Source organism: Coturnix japonica, chromosome 4, assembly GCF_054131305.1.
Source record: "Coturnix japonica strain WE chromosome 4, WE-NBRP24, whole genome shotgun sequence".
Taxonomy (NCBI): domain Eukaryota; kingdom Metazoa; phylum Chordata; class Aves; order Galliformes; family Phasianidae; genus Coturnix; species Coturnix japonica.
The window spans coordinates 60,668,335-60,678,216 of record NC_140666.1 but is presented as its reverse complement, the minus strand read 5'-3'; positions in this window follow the sequence as shown (position 1 = coordinate 60,678,216).

Here is a 9,882-nt window from a genome sequence, read left to right as displayed (position 1 = left end):
GTTTAATGAGCATAATCAAAGTTAATTATGAAAATGCTTCCCGATCTTTAGAAAATCCAGTGTAAGTAATAACAATGAATGTAGAATTACCTGTTACTAATAATAATGAACTTTCTAATCTGAAGCTATTTTTTCAATACCTGAAGTAAATAACAGAGCTGCATTGTTTAAGATTAAGGTTAGAATAACGTGTGAATTAGGAATCACATTTTTTCCTAAAACTGGAAAGTGTATTGTTTTCTTGGACCTTTTTATACCTGGAAGAACTGTTTGCTTTGCTTGGAAACTGGCAATCTTCTCTTTCCAAAGCAAGAAACACTGCCTAGCAGCTACAAACCAAAGTTTAGTTAATTAAATTCAAAAAAGTGGCATTTTTTTAGTGTCTTTTAGTATAGCATTAAATTTAACCACTGGAGTGTTGGAGAGCTTGCCTTGTTTAAAGCATAGGCTGATGAGGATAACTGTTTGTCATAAAGGCAACATAAGAAAGATTGTGGCAGAAAATAAACACACTCACAAATTTCCATACCGTCTATGTGTCAGGGCTCCATAGTAAGGGATAACAGGATCTGTGTCTGAAACTAAGGAAGCTATGCTAAGGAAGCTAAGGAAGCGAATGAGATGTTCAAAAGTGTGAAGTTACTTTACCCACATGAGCTTTTATAATTGACCTTGTTGTTCCTTCTGTTACTTGTATCTGTGGTCAAAAAGTGATCTGTCTACTTCCATGGGACATTTTTGGTTTCAATGAAAATATTTTTAGTTTTCTGAGTGGAATATTTTGACTTTGGATGTGTGTTTTTCATTTGGCATTTTTTTAAGGGAAGTAGTTTGTTGTGTCAAAAACATAGCTCGTCTGAAAAGATACTTGAGATAAAGGAGATCTGATGTGTTAACTTGAAGTGTTACACTATTTGCCTTCTATTCTCCACGTAGATAGTAGAGCCAGCAGCTATCACTGAAGTTTCTCACAATGGAAAACACTGGTTTTCGTTAATAAGAGTGATTATTTTAACCTTTAGTTTTTAATTCCTGGAGAACATTTGACTTTAGGTTTCAATGATCTGTGAGAAACCCGAATCTAATTCCAGAGTGATTTTATTTTTTAGATGCTGTGTCAATGTACCAGATTGTGGTAGTGCAAAGCTTATTTGAGAGAGCTTATTTGCAAACATGAAACCTGTTGGTTTGACTAACCTTGAGGAATTAGTGTGCTTTAAAGTAAGGAATGAGTTAGGTCATATATATATATCATGTCAGAACTTCCAATGAAGAATTTAGATAGGAATTGAGTGCACGGTAAAGATGTGTAGACTGCATCACCCAGGATTGGTGTAATTGAGGAGCTGAAGAAGTACTTCTTGGAAAGTACTTCTTGGAAAGATGAAAGTTTTTATACTGTAAATTTGTAAGATTCCTAATAGAATTGTTAAGATAGATTTTTGTTACCCATGATCTATTTGTCTAGTGTCTTTCGAAATGCAATGCTGAGTGAATCATCATAATGAACAGTGAATGACTGCAACCTATGGTTGGCCAGGAGGAGTCTCTGGAGAAGATTTGACCAAAGTTTATGTGCGGCCTTTCATGTTTTTGCACTTTGTTGGCTCAGTAAATCCCATGTTTCACCAGAAAGGTTAGAAAGCTTTTTATACATTACCTGCAATGAAATAACTGAACTGCATTCCAAGAAGATCCCAATTTACTTGAAAATTAAAACGTTCTCAGCACTTGTTATAGGTAAACACAATCTTATCTTCAATGTGCACTTACTAAGCCAAATTTTAAAGTCATATTTTAGTCCTTGCTGTTACCCACACTAGATTTTATACTCTTTGTACTACTGTATAAGTATCGTATTTGTCCCAGGTGGGGGATTAAAAAAGAGAACACTTTCATGTGTACTGTGAAAACGTCTGTAATAAATAGCAAGACCATATATATATTTGGGCTTAGTTGATAGACTCAGGAAAGGGTGTTTTAAACTCATTACCTTTTCAAAGAAGTAATTACAGTAGTAGTCGTTTTGACATGAAAATAAAACACTGTTTTCATATGTGACCATGTACTTGCCTGACCATTCCTTCAATTGTAGCCTTGACTGTATGTGATGAGTGAGAATAGGAGGAAATCTGAGAAGAAATGAGAGAAAATACATAAAGAAAGCTGAGAGCTTGGAGGGATAATACCCTCAAGAGTGACTGGACTATGTGCTGTGAAGTCATTTGTTTGCAGTTCTTATGCACGCAGCAAGGATACTTGGGCATCTGCAGACAGGCGGACATAAAAGGATGGTGAAGATTCTGCCTGCACAGTAGAAGTAGAGCCCTATGTATACATCCTTCTGACAAACTGGGGATAGCTATAAAATAGGAGTATGGAACAAGGGCACGAGGGGGATTTAAAAATGTGCTTAAAACTGTAATTAGAGTCTACTTGGGTGTATCAGAAGCAGAAGAACCGTCCAAAAGGACAATTACTGGTAGAGTTGGTGTAGCTATTATGTAAACTCAATGGCTCGCTTATTCAGTAAATAAAACAAGTGCTTTGTTGGTGTATTTTTAGTCTTTCTGCTCACCTACTCATACAGTTGTTTGAGCACTCTAAAGGACTCATACAGCTGTTTTTTTACATCTAATCTTTCAAAGAATAGAATTCCAAACCAGATCTCGAAATCATGTTATTGCTTAACTCTCTAGCATTTATTCATCCAGTTTAATGTTGTTTGATAAAAAGGAACAGAATAATGTGAGTAGTCTGCTTTGTAAAGTTTTCCAGCCTCTAAAACAACTGTACTTTTGTTGAAGAAAAGGGATATTAAGTCCAAAACTCATAAGTACATCTTTTTTTTTTCTGTGAGAACCTGATTTAATTAATGACGCTGAAATCTAAAGCCTTGGGCTGATCAAATCGGCTTCTGAGTCATGTGTCCTGAATGTTATGCTGCTAAGATTTGGCCAAACATCGGGACCTCCAAAAATAACTATGACCATATATTTCTTTTTGCTTCATAGCCTAGTCTCCTGTGTTTAAGAAATTACAAAGGGAGAAAGAGAGCAGGTAAATAGCCAGGTATGGGGCATGGAAAATTAAATACATTAAATTTGTTGAACTTAAATTTTATCCTGCTTTTTTGATGGAACATTCTTCCACGTTAGACTAATCCTGCAGCATACTGTGAGCTTCAGATTACACATGAATGATGTTATCCACGGGTGTTTTCATAGAGCAGACTCTTCGATCTTGAGAAACCTCGTTTGGTTTCTCAGTGATTAGTTTAAAAATAAAAAATACTTTTATACTTCTTGTCCTTTAGTGCAAATGTGATATGGTGGTATGGTTTCCTTCCTTCTGAAGTAGGAGAGTGAAATCAGAAATTGTAACACTCCTGCCTGTTACAGAACTCAAACTCACAGGTAAGGATCATTTCCACCTTGCAGTTGCAATGTTTGCTGTCACATCTGCACTACATCAATATATCCAAAGCAATCAGTTCTTAAAGATCTCTTCCAATCAGTCTGATTTCGGCCTAAAAGAAATAAGATTTATGTTAGTAGGTTGTCTCTAATTATTTCTCTACATTAGGAAGGAATGTTCCTAGAGGGATACAGGCTCATTTTGTGACAAAAAATGTTCTTTGTTACTTATTTTGCTTGAGCGTGCTTTATTCTTTGACAGAGGAGCAGACATTCCCTTTGGATATGGTAATCAGCAGCAGAAACAACGTAAGCCACGTTTTTCACAAGCCAGACAAATAACGTTCTTTGTTTTGGACAGGCACAATTGAATAGATGTTGTCCAGTATTCATATATGGAGTATTTCTTTGTGACATGAGAATTCACGAGGAGAGGTTCGGAGAGAGAATTAATGCAGTTCCTTGTTTATTGCTAAAGAAAAGAGACATTTTCTTGAGTTTTCGATGATGATTTAGCTCTACAGATTGTCTGAAACACTTCACGTTCAGGCAGAAGTTCAGCTTGTAACAAGTTGATTAAACTTTTCAGTGTCTCACTGCTGAAGATTTGTGTAGAATGAAGCATGGATCATATAATCTGAGAAAAGAAAAGGTGATTCTCAAAGCTTATTGACTTTTATAAAGAAATGAGAACTCTTTCAAGGATTGATCAGCCCTGTGATGCCAAACAAAACCCCTCTGAGAGTAATGCATGACTGCATTTATTTATTTATTTTTTTAATATACATAAATCTATACACATATGTATATATGAAAGACTGGTATGAGAAACAAGCATTTTTAGTATAGCTGCTCATGTTTGAGTCTGCCCTGGAAGAGAGCAACAAGTTGGCATCTTGATCAAACATAGATTCTGAAAATCAAACAAGCTGTGCTGAATGAGGGTGTGCAAGTGGCAAAGGAAAAAGTCCTCCAGGAAACACAGGAGTAAGATTAAAGCACATTTATTTTCTACTTATTGAAGAGCACTCAGTTCTCTAAGTGGGAGATACTTAATTCACCGGTTTTGGAGCTTACATAATTACCAGTAAGAACTGCAAGGAGGATGAATAGTGAGAATGAGTCCCTTCCAGTAGAGGATCCAGGATCCAGTCTTCATTGGGATAGAGGGAAATCTGACCTTAGGTGCAAAAGACAGTGTCTTTTTACGTGATTTGTGCATTTCATTTAGTATTAATTCAAATGTTAACTACTTTGTAACAAGGCTTGTGGGCGGGGAAACCCTGGATTTGAGCTGAAAGAAACAAGAAAGAATTGGCTTCTTGAATTTCATGAAGCTACGTAGGTGAGGAGCTGTGTGATTGACATCTTTGCTGTCAAAGGAGCCTCACAGGATTGACAAATGTGATGGAGCACTGGCTAAATTGTTACAGTGCAGGTAACTTGTGATTCATCAAAAGGGCGGGGGGACAGGCCTGGAGGAAGCTGAAGTCAAATATCCCACCTTAGAATATATTTGAAATGAGGTTTCTTCCTCTGATGAATATTTGGAGTAAATTCGCAAGAGGCCATATTCTTCGTCAACAGTGTGATGCTAAACTTGTGTGGACTGAGGATAAAAATTAGGAAAGGGTTCTGAAAAGCTACTCTAAATAACTTACTGACCACATCCTGGGAATGGGCACTCAATGGTCTTTCTAATCCCACAGCAGTTTCAGCAGATGCTAGCAGTTTGAGAATGTGAAGCAGTACTCCAGTTACAGTGAGATTAATCCTGTTGCACATTATTTCAAGCAACTTTCAGACACCAAGAATAAGTATGTTCAAATAAGGAGAGTGTCTGCAGAGAGGCTGGGCTAAGGGAGAGACTGAGAAGGTGCTTCCACATCTCGATAATTTCAGCCTTATGACAAGCAGATAACAAGCCTCTTGCTGCACTGATAGTAACTGTTAGAAAAAGCACTCCTTACTGTTGAGTTTCAAAACTATCTCAAGAAATGATAATACAAGGAAAGTCTCCAAAGATAACTGACGGCCTATTAGGGAGACCATAGGTGATCAAGGTCTTTCATGTGATAAGGGAGCCTATGCAAATGCTACTACTCATTCTCTTTACATCACTGTACAAAGCTGATGTAAGTAATCACTGTTAATCACAGACTAATGAATATTACTCATGATTTTTTGGGCTGATCTACATACGATATCTGTCAGGAATCTGTGCAGTACCCGGCACTTGTGCAAGAGCAGGGAGCTGTGTCTGGCAGTTTCATTGCAGTTCCAGCATCCTCAGTGGTCAGCAGTTTGTGAGAAACAGCTGTGCCGGTTGCCATAAAGTTACCATTCACAGAGTTTAATGTGCCTGTTGCCTCAGTAACGGGGCTGCAGAAAGGTAAAGTGACTGCCACTTACCTGCCATTTCCTTCTTTGGCATTGGCTGACTTTTCTGATTTTGTGGAAATTCTGCTCCGCAGTAACTTTTCAGGGAGCAACAGAAAAGCAGTTTGTTTGGGTTCAGCAGTCAAATCTGAAGAGTATTTCTTCAGATTTCTTCAAACCCTAAGCGCTTTATCTGAGTGCTGATTGCCAAGATATTTGCTGCTTCAAAAAAAAATAAAAAATAAAAATAAAAAAATCTAGTAAATTGTGAGCACATTACTTCCAGGCGAAGGCCAGCTTGTTAGGAGAAATTATGACAACTTTAGTGTTTTCATCATAAATTGACTTACATTAACACATGAAGTTGGGGTATGACGGTTTTCCCTGTTTGTACAGCTGTCTGAATTTGACCAAGTGTTTCATCTGGTGGGCCTTGGGAGAACTAGTGTGATATGAAATACGGATGTTACCATTTATCCCTCTTGGCTGCAGCTGTAGGAAGAGTTCTCAGCAGCCATGCAGCACTCCAGGTAAACCTTTCTGCTTAAGCGCTTGTAATTCTTTTCTCTCTTGAATCTTTCTGCACTTATTAGTTTATTCTTCACCTTCTTACAAAAGCATTAATAACAGTGGAATACTTGATCCACATAGTGCTATGACTTGGAAGGTTTTCAGTAACTCATTTCTGATGATGTAATTGCTTTGTTGTGTAGCAGTGAGCAGTAAACACCGTGTTTGGGACAGGTGTAAAATTACAGTCTGAAAAACAGATCTTGAAACCTTACTCAAATGTCACTTTTTGTTTTATCTTTATTTTCACCACTCTTTAGAAAAATATTAATGTATTAATATTAGTATTTCTATTATTTCTGATTACTGGATTTGAAGTACATTATACAGGTTTTTAAGAAAAAAACAAAAAAACATATGTGGCCCTTGGAGATCATACCATTAAGATATTCTCTTATCAAGATGTTGATCTGTTCTGGTTTCTGTGGGAGAAAAAGGAAACATGCTTGTTTCCCCATATGGGACTGGGCAAGAATCTATCTCTTTCACAAGATATGCCAAATCAAGTGGGATTTGATTGCAGTCATTGGAAATTTGCTATTGATTTCAGTTAGCTCAGGATAAGCTTCTCTTTAGTGTCTGAATGCGAAGAGCTGTTGCTCTGAGTATTTAATCCTGGAATGTGAAGATGAGCCTGTGAGTCAAGAACACTTGAGGAGAGTCCCTGCCCTTGGCCTGCATGTTTTGCAGTGACGAGCATCTAGGGAGCATTGAGAATTTATGCAGGAATTGCTGTCTTTGACCTCTATACCAGCATCTGTAGGGTAGGTCCTTCTCTAAGTCTGCCTAGACATATGTAGATGATGTTACAGTTTTACTAGTTGGCCCAGGTGTTTTAAGTATTTAGATTCCTTCTGATGATGCATGCTGCCTTGCCAATCAGCCCAGTTCTAAATAAAACAGCCAAGTGAAAAGGCGCAAAGGGAGAGGTTTCTTTAGCACTGCGTAATGCATACACATGCTCAGAATAGAATTCCTCTCCCCTTACCAGAGTCTTGTTTCATTTTGGGAAACCGGGCACCTATGGCTGATTTTCTAAGCACTGCCCAGGGGATACATCCAGCCCTCTCCTGTTGGTGTTACAGGGAATGATTTGGGAGGGTACTTCATTTTATGATTTTGTCTTAATGCCAAATTGACCTTAACTATGGAAAAATTTTATTATTAGGCAGAGTGGCCCTAAAGAACTCCAACTGTTAATACAGATGCTGTAAGAAGGTGGGGTAGGTGTTATAAATTGTGACATTATATTACTGTGTTCGTTGTAATTGTGTATTAGTTTGTTAACTAGTGAAATGACTTGAGAGAGTGAAACATTTTTTCATGTAGCACGCAAGGCAGGGCATCTCAGAAATATACACATTACTTTATGCAAAATGGTATGCTCCTACCAAAGCAAAGTGCTAGTTCTGGTAAAACCACAGAGTGCTTCTGTGTATCCAGCTCTTTACCAATAAAAGCTGGCAGATATGAATGAGATGGCCAGATCTTTCAGGAGTCTGCTTGCTCACTCTCTATCTAGGCAGACGCTGGTGGTTGCCATGCAGCTGACTAGACATTTTGTAAGAACATGTGTCACTGTTAGTGACAGTCTGGTTTGCTGGTTCTGCAGTCACTGCATGCTGTTTTTCCCTGCTTCTTAATGCTTAGCCTAGTGCTCAGAGGTCTCAGTTGTGTGATTATCTTCAAGAACACAGGAACACTGCCTCCGAGTCCTATAGACAATCTCAGTGGATATCTGTAGAGCAGTAGTGTTTTGCAAGACACCAGAAACAAAGAAACTGATGCTAAGAGTTGTCTCTGCTTCTATGAAATTGCTAGTCAAACATGATCTGGAATCTCCATGTTCACACTCACACTGGCAGTGCAGGATCTGTCTGAAGTTTTTGGGTACTCTCTGAATGTTAAATATAACATGGGCTATTGCTTGTGGAGTGCCCCTGCCTTTTTTTCCCACACTGCTCTTCTCTCCGTGTCTCTGTCTACGTGGAGAATTGACAGCTGTGGCCCCAGGCAGGGCGTGTTTGGTAGCTGCAGGATTTGGATGCCAAGTTCTGGGGTATCATTCTCTTGGTGGCATTTGGGTCACTGAGAGGCTCTGGCACTGCACTCCCTGCAGCTGCGGGGCTCGCTCTGAGGTGGTGTCAGGTCAGGCTGCCTCCTTTGCAGGCAGCCCCGTGCAGATCGCTTGCCACTTTCTCTGACAGCTTCTTCTTGATATGGGATAGGAAATCCACACGTGGGGCTCTTATGGCTGCTGTGGGTAGCGTCTGAGGTATGTATGTTCTTTTTCCTTAGTTCTGCAGTGTGCCTTTGAAATTATTTCATTCACTAAATGCCATCATATCACAAACTTGCTCTTTCAGTGCAAACTAACTTTCACCAGGCTCTGGATAAATTCATTGTAAGATTCTGCTGCTCAGCTATTTATTAATTAGGACACATTTGGTTCTGGAGATCTTCTGAGAATGTCCTATGAGCAGGAGGGCACCGAACATTCCCAGAAGCTAGCAATGTTTGGTTACACCTGTTCTTGGTTGCCCACCCATTCATTGACTGGCTCATATGGCAGGAGCTGTGCGGCCATTCACAGGAAAGTGTTGCATTTCTGCAAAGAGAATGAGGCTTGGGTGTGCTCAGCCTAGCTCCAATGCAGGAGGAAGAGCATCCTGTAATCCATCCATGGGATTGTCTGGTAATTCTGCTCTTGAGTTCATTTCAGGTGCTTTGCTGTGGAAAGCTGGCTGTAGCAGTGGCTGTTCCTTCTGTTTATTAACCACCTTGTTGGGTCCTGTGTCACTAACAACCATGAACATCAGTGATACACAGACAACCTCATGCAGAAGAGTGTACAAGAAGAATGGATCAGCTGAAAAGGTCTGTAATAGGAATACCAAAGTTTACTGAAACAATCACTTCAAATATTTATCTTTCTAGCGTGGAACTTGGGATAAAACAAAGAGGTAAAAGTAACAATATTTCTGATAGATGGACCTCAGGATAAGCACCTACAGCCTATGTGAAATCCTGCTCTTTAACTGGTATATGTGGAAACCTTTGAGTGCTCAGCAGCTCTGAAGATTAGTGCCAGATTTCAGTGAGTGCCTTTCTTTGGAGAGATGTGCTGGAAGGCCTAAGGCATACATGAGAAATCATTTTGCTATGAGCGTGCTATCTCTGGATCGAAAGTAGCTGTGGAGCAAAGAACATGGGGAGGATACATTTTTTGACTCCGATAATGAAGTAATGCCATACATACCTGTTACTAAGAATGTCTCAAATGTTCTCACATAACAAGCTGCATAGACCTTATCCATGGTAACTAATGACTTGCTTTATCTTCAATTTTATCTCCACTACAATGAGCCAAATGACTCTTTCAACATGCTATTTTAGCTACTCCTTTATGTCTGCTAACATAATGTAGTCATCTAATGTTGATAAATGTCATAAGTCAGCAATGTGCTATGTGGCTTCCCCAGAATGTTTTGCTGCTGTTCTGCCTGTCCGGGTGCAA